General features: G+C 48.9%; 1 protein-coding gene across 1 annotated transcript in view; it reads left to right on the plus strand.

Annotated features, from left to right (window-relative positions):
- The first annotated feature begins 392 nt into the window (after positions 1–392).
- NFIL3 (nuclear factor, interleukin 3 regulated) overlaps positions 393–7,142 on the plus strand; it is a 13,872-nt gene continuing 7,122 nt past the window's right edge. The window contains exon 1 of the mRNA XM_040449524.1: positions 393–567. The gene's annotated coding sequence lies outside the window, so the exon portion shown is untranslated. The remainder of the gene's footprint in view (positions 568–7,142) is intronic.

A 7,142-nucleotide genomic window follows, 5' to 3' on the forward strand; every position in this document is an offset into this window, starting at 1 on the left:
TGAACGCCCCGCGCACACTCGCCGCCGCCGGCCAGCCCCGCGCGCAGCCCGGGCCGCGCGCCCCCGGCAGCGGGCGGGGAGCTGGGGAGCCGGGGCGTTCATGACATAAACTTTTGCTGCTTTGCCGGGAGGGGACTCGCCACCTGAAGGTGGCCGCTTTGATTGCAGCGCCCTGGCGCCGGCACGTAGTCCGGGCCGGCTGGCTCTCCCCCCCGCGCCGCTGTTGCATAATGTCTCCTGATTTCAGGAAAATTGATGTTTTGGTGGAGAGGCGCGCCGGGGAGGCTGAGCCATCTCGAGCGGGGAGGGCAGCGCTCGCTGCCTCCTTTCTCGTCCCTTCTGCGGGGCTGGCGGCGGGGGTGTGTGCGGGGGGTGGGGGGGGGCGGAGGGGGGTGCCGAGTAAATGGGACGAGCCTTGATCTTCTTGCTGGGAAAGAGCGCAGCTCGCGTGAACCGTGACGGCATTCGGAGAATGCGTGCGCCGCGTCTGTTTGTGTCGGGGGCTGTGTCTGCACGGACGTCTTCCAGCCCGTTTGTCGTCAGCGTGTCTTACCAGCGCCCGAGAAGGTTGTAGGATTCGTCCTTGCCCGGATTGCATAATCTGCCCACGGTGAAATATTGGCTCGGGTTACGGGGCTGATGTGGGAATGTGCGCGTACTTGTGCGATGATTTGGAAATTGTGGCGCGGCGTTGGACAGGAGGTCGTTATTGGCACGTCCCGGATAAAGACGGAGATTTTGTACACACGCCTCCTACAAAACGCGAAGAACCCCTCGGGTTGTATTCTGATCTTGGATACTCTCGGGGTTTGCCCCGTAGGTGTTGCGAGCTATTATTTTTAAATCTGGGGCGAACCATTGTGGTCTTGACCTCCGTACCTCCGTGCTTTTAATGCGTTCCACTCCATCAGCCCTGTTTCTCACCTTATTGTCATTGCTTTTTCAGACACGACAAGACAGATCACATAATAGTTTCCTGGAAATGTTGCATTATGTAACTGCCGAATTTGCTGGCAGTCAGCATAGGAAGCGGGAGCTAATTACGTGATTTTATAATCTTGCTACAAAGAAAGTAGGACAATGTCAGCCTTTAAAATGTCACTGTCACAGTTTTTTTTTTTTTTGAGGATATTTTAAACAGGAAAGTAGACAACCGGGTAAGGCATTGCGTTAGCTCCCGCCGCTGAATGTGTGTCTTTTGCCCTAAATGAAATGAGCGTTCTTCTAAATTTAGCCCTATCACATTTTAACAATTGTGGCCTTGCAATGCTATTTCTGGTGTTTTCTCCAGGGCTGTGTGCAAATACAAGTTCAAGGCCATTTGCTGTAGTTTCAACTTCACGCCTTCGGAGACCTTTGATAAGATTGTATTTTTAGGAAGGCATTTCGCCGAGCGCGGTGATTTGCTGGATGCTGGTTCCCATTTATCTTTATAAAGGACACTTTAGGAAAGTGCTGTGTTCCCTGGGAACAGCAGGGGATGGCCAAGCGTCATCTCTGGCCCTGGCTTTTGTAAATAACAACAGCGAATGAGGTCACAAGTATTTATTTCACATCGTGTTTTTTTTTTCCCCCCTCCAGACCAGATATGATTTATGGGAAACAGATATAGGTTAGTAGATTGCATTTTCGTGTAGATACCCTAGTTTTTATTCGAGTGAGGATATATGAATATATAATGTACCCAGATTTTAAATTTCCTCCGGCACTCTGACGTAGTGTAATTATGTGTGAATATATTTATATGGTGGTGTCTATGTCAGATTTTTTTTCCCTGACGTAACATTTAAATAATTAAAGAGCAGGGTTTGGGGTTTTTTTGGGGGGGGGCGCGTTACAGAGATTCATCCCCGGAATGAATCACATTACCCCAGATAATTGCAGTTGCTTTCCAAGAAGCTGATGGCGCTCCAGCACCCCACCCCCCACCCCCGCCCCGGTGTCAGACCCCGACCTACTTTGGAGGTTGGGCTGGGAGCCCCGGGCCTGCTGGGGACCGCGTAGCGCCACCTTCCGATCGCGACTTCCAGGGGCGCGCCCCTCCCGCCTGCGGGCCCGCGGGGGACCGGGGCTGGGGGCTAGGATGCGGGGGTGGCGCTTGGGAGGCTAGGGTCGGGACCCCGGAGCGCCCTAGGCGGCGCTTGGGCGGGAGCCGCTCCGCGGCCTGCGCGCCTCCGCGCCCCCTCCCCACATTCCTTTGTTCTGGCGAGGGGGTCCTGGCAGAGCCCAGGCCCCGCTGCGCCGCCCACCCGGTGGGGGCGGGTCCCGGTGAGGCGCCGCGCTGGGGGCGCGGGGGGACCTGGGCAGCGGAGTGCGGGTGCGCCCAGGCTTCGCCGGGCGGAGGGAAGGGAGCGGAGAGGAGCCGGGGAGGGTGGGGAGGGGAGCTGGGGAGGAGCGAGCGGCACCCGGGGCGAGGCGCGAGGAGAGGCCAGGCGGGCCACGGGGCAGCTCTGGCGGCCTGCCTCCTGCTCTTCCCCGGTGAGCTGCTGAGCACCGCGGACACCTTTGTTCCTGCAGCTTCATTGTATTTTGGAGCCGGAGCCAAGTGCTTCTGGATTGGTGAAGTGAGAAAGACCGAGAAAACCTCCAAATGTCAACAGACCACAGGCACTGGGGGTGGGGGCGCTCCAGCATTGACGGTGGCGATGGGAAGGAGCGCCCCAGCTTGACTGTGGCTAGTCGAGTGGATGCATTTTTCTTTCTTTCTTTCTTTTTTTTTTTTTTTTTGAACCTTTACTTCTTGCGGTCAAAGGCTAGAGTAGAAAGAACTTGAATCCCCCGAGTTCAAAATAAAGTAGAAATCAAAACGCCCACGTAGACGCCGCTGTCCTACTGTAAGACTACAGTACTTTCATCCTGGCGTAGAGACTTCAAGAGAGTGAGCTCAACTGGTTCGCAGTGAATCCACGACCACATCACAGGTGTTCGCCGGCAGTCCACTCCGTTGGAAAGTTTCTTCTGTGGGGTCACGTGCCGCATCCCTGCCCCCAGTCGGTTTCTCTCCTGAGCTCCAAGGCCGCTGTCAATCGGTCGGGGCCAGCTTTGGCAAAGCGCTAAGAGCGCAGGCCCCGAAGAGCCGGGTCCAAGCCCCAACCTGTGGTTTGGGAGGGGCTGGGATCTCCACTGGTGTCCCCGGTAAACCGAGCACACACAACCTGTCCAGCTGGGTAGGTGTGAGGAGCACAGCTTTCCTCGTGTAGTTGACCAGAAACCGGGTTGTTTTGTTTTTTAATAAAGATACTCACCTTGATTTTTTTCCTCTGCCTAAGTCTCTGTCCAGTGATAGTAAGGATGGAAGTTTGAGTTAAGCCTGTAAGTGAAGATCCTTCTTGGAATATGTTTTTGTTCTAATAACCGCCCCCCCCCCCCCCCCAAACTGTGCCATTGCGTTCCAGGGTGATTTAAGTTTGAAGGGAGTTCTTGACGTACTGTACAACCACCCAAGTCACTGGGTTAATATTTTGGGGAAGTGTTAGAAGGAACACACAGCGCGGCCTTTTCCAGTTCCCTTCACCTCTTTGTGACGGTTTTCCTTGGCCTGGATCGTCCACTTGCGAACTCGTATGGTCCGAGACCAGCCGCGGCTCGTGGGACCCCACAGATGACACGTCTGGGAAGGACTGGGTGCAGCCTGGGTGGTTGGAAACTGAGGCCGTGCTCCGTGAAGCCGGTCACGTTCACGTTCAGCCCTTTTGATTGATTAAGAGACGATTTCGTCCGATCGACATGGGGCAGTGCTTCCCTAAGAATCACGAGAGGCTCGTTGCCTCGATGCTGCTCATTCTTCAGAAATGAAATTAAAAGCATCCTCCCTAGACCCTAGTCCTGCGTGTGCCTGGCCACTGTGCTGTGTTCTGTCACCGCCCCCATTTTATAGGTGAGGGACTGGAGGCACAGAGCCCGACCACCGGCCCAAAAACGGGCTGTCTCTCCCCCTCCCCAGAGCAGGAGTACAAGCTCACTGCAGCTTTTGAAACAATTTCCTTTTCTGTGTTAAGGGCTTATCTTTGCGAAGGGCAATTATAACATCGGTGTGATGCAACAACCTGAAAATTAAAAACCCTTTGTTAGAGCGCTTACCCGTGTTGAGCAACTGCCTGACTCACCAGCCCAGTGGATATTTCTAGTTGACCTTGCCTTGGTCCATAGTCAGTTCCGAGACGTGAACGTGATGGGAGCATGGAATGGAAAAGGTGCAGTCATATTGCCTCGGCTTTATTTTTACCCGAGCTAAAATCACACATACTTCATTATTTCCATTGTAATCCAGATGGCAGTGATGCTGTGAGGAGTTGTTTATTTTTAATTTGTATTGAGGGAATGAGAGCAACTTGGGATTCGGTTCAAAATATGACAGAAACAATGTAATTGAAGTTTCCTTTAATATGCATTTCTGGGTTTTGCAAGGTATGCCAGTATTTCACAGCATTAACACATTGTTTGATATCCTGTTATTTTCCTAAATTATATTTGAGTTGATTCTTATCCAGATCGGACTCGTGGAGAATGTCGAAAGATGTTGACCTTTGATCACAGACATTACATAAGAGCTTTTCAGTTTCAAAATGAATCTGTATTACCACTACCCCCAATTACCTCTCAAATTTCTTTGCAAATACTTTTCCTGTAGTTAAAAAAAAATACTGCTTCAAAAAAATTGCTGTTTTTCATACGGTTTTAATTAGAGAGCTTATGCTTGTTTTTATGATAAAGTTTAGTAGGGATTTTCTAGATGCCATTCATAATAATCTGTTTTGAGGACTCAGTTTCTTTAGAGTCAGAATGATCTTTGTATTATAAGGCTCTTGGTTATCAGAACACGGTGTCTTTTATCAGTTAACTCTTAAAAAGAATCTGAAACTGCAATTAAATAGCCTTCAGGTAAACACTGAAACACTTAAAAAAAAAAAATCTGCCCTATCCATACGTTTGTAATCATCTTGCCCACTGTCAAAGAAAGTGAAATTAAATAGAAGAAATCGACAAGTCAAGCTGAGGAGACCTTCAGTGTGATCCCAGACATTCAAGAACTTTCTCTGTTATCATTATTCATCCCGCACGTGCTCTGTGGTGGCGTGCCCGTGGCAGAATTTCCTATAAGGGGGTTACCTCGCGATTGCCGATTGCTGGTGTCCCTTAGGATTTCAGATTACTCGTCAGACCCATCCATTATCTTTGGAAGTATCAAGGAAACGAATGTCCCCCTTTCGAAGTGACTGCGGCTTTTGAAAAATGTTCTACCATTCCACTCCCTGCCCTCCCCCACCCCACCCCCCAGATTCCTCTCCCTCTTCAGTGAGAGCCTTTGGTCTGTATTTCCCCAGGCCATTCGGTTGTTTGTACATGTTAGCATCTCTGCACACGGTCTTCGGAGTATTTCTATTGTGCGCTAAGCTACAAACACGTCTTCTTTTATAAGAGTGTCATGCTGTACTATTTCATATTTCAGCTCTGCTATCACAAAATGCAGCACTGTCCTATTTATTCAGATTAAATCTGATTTTTAAGTAGTCCTTTATTGAGGATGAGAGAGCAAGCAACTTGAAATATTTCCACGTATGGTAAAAACTCGTAAACTCCATCAGGTTTTGACACATTTATTTACAGAGGCGCCCAAATAGAAAAAGTAGGTTAATTTGTTGCTATGATAGGACAGATTTTGGCGAAGTGTGAGAATCACTTTATGTGTGTGCCTGTATCTGGGTCAAGTACACACTTCTCTCTAATGTTAGGGTTCAAGCCTGTGTTACTAGAGACAGAATTGTATTATTGAATGGGAGGCACTTCATTGGCAATTAGAAAGGCTTAACATAGTTTTATTAAAAAAAAAAAAAAAAAAGCGATGCGGCTCCTGGGTGGCTCAATCCGTTGAGCATCCGACTTCAGCTGAGGTCATGATCTCGCAGTTTGTGAGTTCGAGCCCCGCGTCCTGCTCTGTGCTGACAGCTCAGAGCCTGGAGCCTGCTTTGGATTCTGTGTCTCCCTCTCTCTCTGCCCCTCCCCTGCTTATACTCTGTTTTTTTCTCTCTCTCTGTCTCTCAAGAATAAATAAACATTAAAAATAATTAAAAGTAAATAAATATCTTTTTAAAAAAAGTCTTTGGGGAGCCTGGGTGGTTCAGTCAGTAGAGCATACAACTCTTGATCTCGGGGTCCTGAGATCCCATGTTGGTTATGGAGATTACTTTACAAAAAAAAAAAAAAAAAAAAAACCTTTTGTTTTCAGCCGGGTTAACAAAACCCCCTGCAATTTAAATGCCACCTGATTTTTCCCTGCCCCCCCCCCCCCCTCCAGCCCTGTGATTGCATGTGTGTATTCTTTTCCTGTTCTATCTCTGCTCTTAAGTACTGGATTTTATTCTTGGCCAGGGAAAGAAGTAAAGCATTTTATTGAAACAATCATGTCCTGGACTCTATCCCACCCACAGCAAGAAATGAAGGTTAACGTGTTGCTAGTTTTAACAGTTTAAAGGGCTGTGAATTGGTTAGCTTTATTCATTTACTTTTTCACTGAAATGGCACTCATCTTAAAAACAAGCAGCTGTCTGCTTCGTGGAGAGACCGTTTACAATTTAACATGAAATAATTTTTTTCTTTAACGTCATCTCGGCTACAACTCTGAGGGAGTACATGGCACATCCAGAGAGTGCAGGAAAATGAGTTAATTCTATAAAAAATGCTTCCGAAATGGGGAGCCCATTAAATAGTATTTCATCTTGCATTGACAGAATTTTTAAGTCAAGGTGTTTAATGCAAGCAGTTTGCAGTAAGACTTCCCCTTTAAAGAGATCATTAATGACAAAATGTGTCGCGGTTGATCGTAGTGGCCACACTACTGTTAAGATTTTAGATGCTTGAAACAAAATTTTCCTTCTTGTTTTGTAAAGAGCTTGAATTGTCAACCTTGATTTTCCTTTTCTTTTTTTAAGTCTATGTATTCATTTTGAGAGAGAGAAAGAGAGTGGGGGAGAGGGGCAGAAAGAGAGGGAGAGAGAACCCCAAGCCGGCTCTGCGAGGTCAGAAGTGCCCGCTCGACGCGGGGCTCGATCCCACGCACTGGGAGATCATGAGCCCGACACGGGGCTCGATCCCACACACTGGGAGATCATTGACCTGAGCCCGACGCGGGGCTCGATCCCACG

This window comes from Herpailurus yagouaroundi, unplaced genomic scaffold (genome assembly GCF_014898765.1).
Source record: "Herpailurus yagouaroundi ecotype Mexico unplaced genomic scaffold, PumYag 199, whole genome shotgun sequence".
Taxonomy (NCBI): domain Eukaryota; kingdom Metazoa; phylum Chordata; class Mammalia; order Carnivora; family Felidae; genus Herpailurus; species Herpailurus yagouaroundi.